We start from the raw sequence: 7,652 nt of genomic DNA on the forward strand, positions 1-7,652 counted from the left end.
ACTCTACAGTAACAGCTATTAACTACCTTGAATACACAACAATTGGACTGTGGCAAATACTTATGGATACCAGGTTTAAGTTTAATACAGCATCCAACAGCACGGTTACTGCTACACAGCAGCAGGGTAGTACATGCAGATTTTTGGTGCAGATTATAATAGCAGGACTGTCAGCCGCATTAAAATTTCCCTGTGGAACTGTACTGGTATGACCCCTTTTAGCTGCAGGAGTTACATTCTTGAACACAAATGTTTACACGACTAGTTCAGAACAGCAGTGTGCAACAGCCACAGATGAGTGAAAAAAGGGCAGTGGAATTCACCTGTGATTTTACTGCAGAAGATGTTGATGAAATTTAAAATTGAGGATGAGCACTAACCAACCCCCTGATTGGGTTTGGACCCCACACAGAGCTGGTGAAGCAAAATAGATTACTATTTGTCTCAAAACAGCTCCTGGAATGGCCAAAGTCTAGGGGTGACCTCTACGACAGGAACGGCGGCCACACACAAAACATCTGCCCAGTTGTCTCCAGCCCAGGAGGCAAAAGTTTCTTAGTGTCATCAAGGAAGCAACTGGGATAAGATAAAGCCTTTTTTACCAGATCTAAAATAGATGAGTCAGCATCAGTGTAAAGGGAAGGCCTAGATTTGAGGTCTAACACTCAAGAGTTATTAATTTTGGAAAAGAAAATTCAGAAGTTCAGATTGAGAAATTATTGTTAAGTTCTAAGTCAGCAAAACACACATTAAAGTGAAAATGGCAGAGAATGAAACTGAATCAGTTTGTGCCTTTTGAGGCATACATACAAGAAGTTACTCTAGGCAAAAAAAATTTGTGAATTAATGACTGAATGCTGAAACTGCATTACTGTTGAGCGTAAACATAACTTGATTTCTTTCATTTCTTGTGCTGTAAAAAGTTGTTTGAACCATCTCAAATGATAAAAAAGTTTATCTAGTTCCCTATGTCAATTGGTATGCAAGTTTCTGAAAGCCTGAGATATGAAAATCATTACATGATCCTTCACCCATCATGATTCTTCACCCACCAGTAGGCAATCCTCCCTTTCCTCTGCCAGTTCCAAGAAGATGGAAGGAAGGCAAGCACCAAGATTTGGGGAAAAGAGAACAGTCTTTACTCTTGAAAACTTTGGAAAATATTCTACAAACGAGTTTAATTCATTGCAAGACAGTCATGTATAAAAGCCATGTATGAATTTGAATTCAGAGCAATTGCTAGGCAGAGGAATAAACTGCAGTGCTGGTAAAAAGCACTGATGGATAAATGGATGACAGAATTTTCAAACTGTAACATTAGATACTTACATATCCCAGTTGCATGAGCAAATCGTCTGACTTCAGTGAGATTACTCAGAAGCACAGCTTGAAAACCAAACATGCTATAAAAAAATCTTTTCTTTAAAAGGAAGGTGAACAGCTACTTGCAGAATTTCCATATAATGCCTTTTTCAAATGCTCCCCCCTCTGATTTCTACTGAAATAATTTCTATAAAGTTAAGAACACATAACAACACAAGCAACCTGACTGCAAAAGTAGTTATCCATTCTGCTGACCAGACACATTTTACTTGATAAATATTCGCAGATTTGACATTAGGAAAATGCTACATCTCAAAGCATTACTTCTAATTCTAAAGAGGAGGAGTTTAACATGAACTTTTAAAATCCCATTTTAATTAACATTTTAATATGCTAAATTATTTAACAATTTCAATGTGTACTGAGTGCCACAGAAGAATGAATATTCCATATGATAAAGCTGGAATGAAAACCCAAAGCTGAAGTTTGAACCATCATAGTGCACATCCTGAGGTTGCTACCCATCCAATGTATTGCTGCATTACACATGTTCTCGGCTGCTTTAAGTTCTTGTTACTGTTAATGTAGCAGTGATGCAGTTCAATTTTAAACCCAGGAGCAAACAGCAACAAGTGAATTAAATTTTTGCTGGAAGAGTTACTCATGAGTTACACTTCTTTATAACAACTGAAGAGAAAGTCAAATGGACTTGACAAACACAAGGCAAACAAAACAGAATGGTAAAGTGCATGAACCCAAACTTCTGAAAAAGAAGCTAACTTACCTTCAAATCTATGAAAGAGCAATGTCCATATATTGTGTTCATTACAGAGGAATCCCTTCATTAAAAAGACATAAGCACTATTTTGTTTCACGGGCTCATGAAAAAATGATGTATTTTGTGCTTTACATTTTATCATCACATGCTATTTCCAGAGTCATAGTGGTACTATGAAGTGGCTTCATTAACAAATGAGGAAGCGATATATCCTCTCTCCATCAGATGTTTGCCAAATGGTAAAAAGAAAAAAAAAAACAACTGGTGAGGAGGCATGTTCTTAAGCTTAATAGATATCATGGCAAAAAAGGCAAAGCTTAAATTGACTTTAAGAGCATTATATTTATAGTTCTGAACACATGTTCATGCATTTTACAGCTCTCCAACAATGACATATTTAAATTTTACTGTAATTACAGAATTTCTCCCAGAAGCCAGAAAGGTGAATAATTCTAAAGTTTTTGGTGCTGATTCTTGACCAAATGACTGTAGCCTTTAGCAGTATGATGTACTTAAAATTGTTGAGTCATATCCTGAAGTGCACTGAAGCAGCAATTTAACAGATGACATAGTGGAAGGTCTGCATGGATTAAACAGTATTTCATAATTATTTTCTCAGTTCTGTTTCTGGAACATTTACCTTCACTGATGTCTGACACCTGGTTCCAGGAGTAAGGAGTTATTACCAGAGGAGAGTCTGGCTTTGATGCCTGGGTCAACTGCAATGCCAAAGTGGAAAAACCCATCCTTGAAATGTGCAAGGGTAGCTGATTCTGGCTACTCTGTAAGAAGTCCCACCTCTAACAGTCTCTTTTCTCTCAGGAATCCCTTACCTTTCCTTTCTCCCTTCCAAACCCAGACTCTCATCACATCTAACTGAGAACAAATCATGGATTTACTCTCTTAAATAAAATCATATTTGTTTCTCCAAGATCACCAAATATTGCAAAAAATAAATTGCATTTCAATTACATGGAAAACGGCAAAGAAACAGGGCACTTGATTAAGCACACTGCAACTTTTTTTTTTCTGTGAGCTTAACAGCACCTGACAAGGTTTAAAAAACAAAAAGGAAAGAAAAATTTGCACTTCAGTTTTCACAATGATGTTGATTAACTAATGTATAAATTCTACAACTTGTCAAGTCATCTCAGTTTAGCTGGTACCTATTAAAGACAACAATACTGATAGCTGCCATTTAAGGCACCAGTTTTTGATTCTGGGATGAAGATTTAACCATTCTTGATATCCAGCAGGCATTATGTTCTCAGTTCTTGAGGCAGCCTTTTTGGATACAATACTAAAATAATAGGGTGAACCAGGGGAACACACAAGTGACATACGTTAGACTGTGGTCCTAAGAGTACAAGAGACTCAGAACATTTGAGCATATTAAGCTCCCCTTACAATTCGAAGTTGTTCCTGAAGGCAATATTAACCTAACACATCTTATCCTGAAACAGATAAAGAGTACAGAGGGCTATTCTACCTCAGCAAAAGACAAGTTACTAAGAACAGTTTAATGGGATTTCCTGTGCTTTTCCACCTAATCCTGCCTCAGGACTACAAAAATAAGTTTTGAGTACACAAGAAGCTTAAAAGAAGACATGTATTTTGAAAACTAAACTAATGGTTTTATTTAACAAACTTTTTACACTCTACCTTGGTTTAAAAGCCAAGATCAACAAACAAATAGTGTTAAGTTCAACAACAAATTTATCTAACTATTGCAGCCGTAACATGGCAAGTTAAGAACATGCCTGCAGCTGGAACTATGTCTTTTTTATTCTAGATTATGATATTCACTCCTGGATTTAAGCATGGATCTTCCATGTAAAGACAAGCTCTAAAAAACCCAAAGCATTGCTTTCCTCTTCAGTATAAAAATATAGCATGTACACACACAAAACAATTCTCCTGGCAATGATGCCTGCTCTAAGTAAAAATAAAAAATAATTGAAAAATATAAAATGAATTAAAAAAGATGCTATGCATGTACTAATGTCAACTGTGTAACAAAAACTGTCACTCATTCTGTACTATTCTAGCAGGTGGATCCAGGAAGTACATTTGCATTTACTTAAGCTTGATGTTTTATGCATTCTTTAGACTTACACTGTCAATGAGCAGACTTGTTACTATAATCCAGAAATTTCTAATATTGATTCAAATATATATATTTTTAAACACAAAAGCAAATAATTTCAGAATTAAGTTTGTGACTTGAGTTTGTTCAACAAATCAAACTTTCCAAAACCAATACATTTGTTTCCTGAGATGGCTATAAGTCATGTTTCAATTTCACATTACACTGCAATTAACAAAAATTATTATGCACAAAACCAGATGTTAACTACAGCATACAAGCACACTTACAAAGTCACCTAATTTCAGTGTTGTGAATTACTGTGTTAACGTGTTCACCTTAACAAAGCTCCTAAAATATTTATACATTACAAAACAAGGATTTACAAAACTTTATTTTATTTCCAAGTTATTTCAATCTAAAAATGCTGAAACATAAAAAATACCACTTCCTAAAAGACTTTACAATAGAAGGCTAACAGTCTGGCATGGGAGAGGTAAGTATATGGAAACTTGCTTTAACAGTCACAAATCAGTCGCTGGTGATTAAAGAACACTTTGTTCTTCAGAGCTGGTAGGCACTTCCACATAGCCAGAAATGTAAGTTTTCCTACCACTCCTTTTGCCTCCCATACATAAAAATATCCAATGCAATAAAAAAGGTAGGCTAAAAGGGTGGACGTGTGATGAAATAAAAGTATTATCTAAGGTCTTGATTATTGTTCATCTTGTGTACGTGTAAAGATTCTGTCCCAAAGTTTTCCTGACAAGATGGAATTATTTGGCCTTTAAAAGTGTTAGCTGAAATACCTCCCTTTTTTACCAGTACATGTTGTTTGCTCACTGCTGTATTGCTGGTTTATGTCTGTAACAGACACTGGCTCTAGGCCAGCCCATGGGTCCTCAAGCATTGAAGGTCTGTAATAGTTTTCCACATCATTAGACACTCTTTTCTCTCTGCCATGCGCTGTACCAAATGGAGTAGATGTCCTGGGTGATCCCTTTGGAAGAAAATCATCAGGTAAAGAAACATTTAATAGTCTAATTCAAACTAAGGAAAAAAATGTAAAAAAAAATTAAAATGTTTCCTTCTACTGCAGTAGAGCTCTGAAGCTGATTATTAATTTTAATTACTACATCTTGCATCTTCCTCAGGAAATATTAACTTTAATGTATTTTACTTATGAGTGATGATTTACCAGGATAAGAAAAAAGCACTACCCACAATTTTACCCAAATACTTGTTTACATCACTCTGGCATATAGCTGCAGAAAAACAGCTCATGCTATTTTTCATATCTGTCAACATGTCTAAAAAAACCTGAACAACAAAACAGGAAGTTAGAGGCTGAGGAAGAGCTGACAATATTAAAAAGAGCAGAAGTAAAATATTAAGTACTTACAGATTGAACACAGCATTCTATAATGCAAATAGCTACAAAGAATTCATTGGGGAAAAAAAATCTTCTTTTAACCAAAACAGTGTTCTGTGAAATTTGAGAACTTTATTTTATATACAATCTCAGTGGTAATCAGTGATTTAGTGGGTATTGGCTTTTGCAGGGAGCTCTTCATATTTGATTTTTTTTTAAGATCAAGGATCACAACAATTGCTTCTGTAAAGCTGCTACAAGTCTGCAGCTTAAAGAGTGCGGACATAAAGGAGCTCCTATACTCTTTTTCATCTGTTAGCATAATCCATTGTTCTCCTCAGATTCACTCCTCTAAAAGGTGAAGTTCTACCTAAATCTGTATTTATTTAAACTGTTTTAACCAAAGTTAACACAATTTAAATAAATACAGATTTAGATAGAACTAAAGTTCTATCTAGAACTAAAGAAAGTTAAGCAACCCATACTACAGATACACAGTAATCTCCAAGCATGCCCACTGCACTCTGTATGGTAAGAGCAATAGGATGCCTTGAGTCTGGTTATCTGATTTTGTAAAACAGGGTAAAAGCACTTGATTAATGGCTTCTTTCCCCCACAACCCAGCCACCCCTGAATTTTTGGATCAGCAGTGATGGTATTTGAATTTGACTTATAAGTTCTAACAACATCTATGTAAATAGATGACGTGAAACAATTTCTGAGCAAAACTGAGATATGGTGCCATAAGGTGAGAGACCCAATGTTTAGCCAGAAGAATAGATTTCACTCAAACAGCTTGAACCTGCTTCTGCTAACGTACTGTGGCAGGAACGTGTTGATGTGTTTCCAGCAAGAACTCTTCAGGAGCTCCTGAAGTTTGATGATAATGGACACATGACCAAATGTGGGAACATCCATGTCTTATTTATAGAGCACTTGTTTCTGATGATTCTTTGCAGCTAGGTTATGTAGCTAAGAGGATGATCTCAACACACAAGAATTTCTAAAAGGTGGTGAATTACAATACTGTATCAAACCCCATGAGGGTCAGAGAATCACCTCAGAGTACATCTAAAAACTCTCTAAGGGGCATGGAGTTTCCTAGAATAAGCTAACATGCTCTAGCAACAGTGACATTTATGTTAAATACTCACATTTAGTAGTGAAACAGCAGTACCCAGTGTATTCTGTCCTAAATAAACACAAACCCCCACCATCCCTAAATTACCACACTTAATGAGGACCTTTTAACTTTGACATTGTAAAACAGATTGAATGTGGAGCTCATTTATTGCCGTGTTTAATCTGCAGAAGGCAAAAGAAACATGAGCTGAGATAATAATCTGCAGTATTCAGGGAAGGAGCAAAATAATTCAATGGTGAGGCTCATTCATATGGATTTATTTAATAATCTTTAATCTCACTACAGTATGATGCAGGTCATCTGTAACATTGACATTACACTAACATTTTAGCATTTTTGAAATATAGGAAATTTATCATTCTGTAATACAAGACTGACAGCCTTCAGTACATGTTTAATTTAAGCATGTAGATTATTTAAGTTTAGAATACTAGTTATCACATGCTTTATCCCCTCTGAATTATTTTTAGGGAAGAAAACCAAAATGTGATTATTTACGTTACAGACCTGTGGAAAAGGAAATCAGCTCTACCTGTACAAGTGAAACCATTCAGTGCAAGAGGCACTATCTGGTACCAAAGATAGCTTAAAAAAACTTTCTATTAGTTGTCACTTATGCCAACAGCATTTTCTCAATGAACTTTCCTTAAAAAAAGTCAGTCAGTACTTTTTTCTAGATAACAAATCTCTCTTTGGAGTAGAAAACAACAGCTTTTAGCGCTATTCATTAAAAAGTTACTGAGTGGAGTAATATTGCCTTGAAACTGGGGACAGTCACTCCCTTTATCAGCTTGCTTCACCTGATGTAATTACAGCCACGGGCATATGCAGAGACCACAAAAACCACAACTGTACCATTTCAAAAGGGTGGCATTTCTTTTACTTTCTGTAACAATTTTTGATCCATACCATTCCACAGCTGCTGCTAGCAGCTAGTTCAATAGTTCCT

This window comes from Geospiza fortis, unplaced genomic scaffold (genome assembly GCF_000277835.1).
Source record: "Geospiza fortis unplaced genomic scaffold, GeoFor_1.0 scaffold265, whole genome shotgun sequence".
NCBI lineage: Eukaryota > Metazoa > Chordata > Aves > Passeriformes > Thraupidae > Geospiza > Geospiza fortis.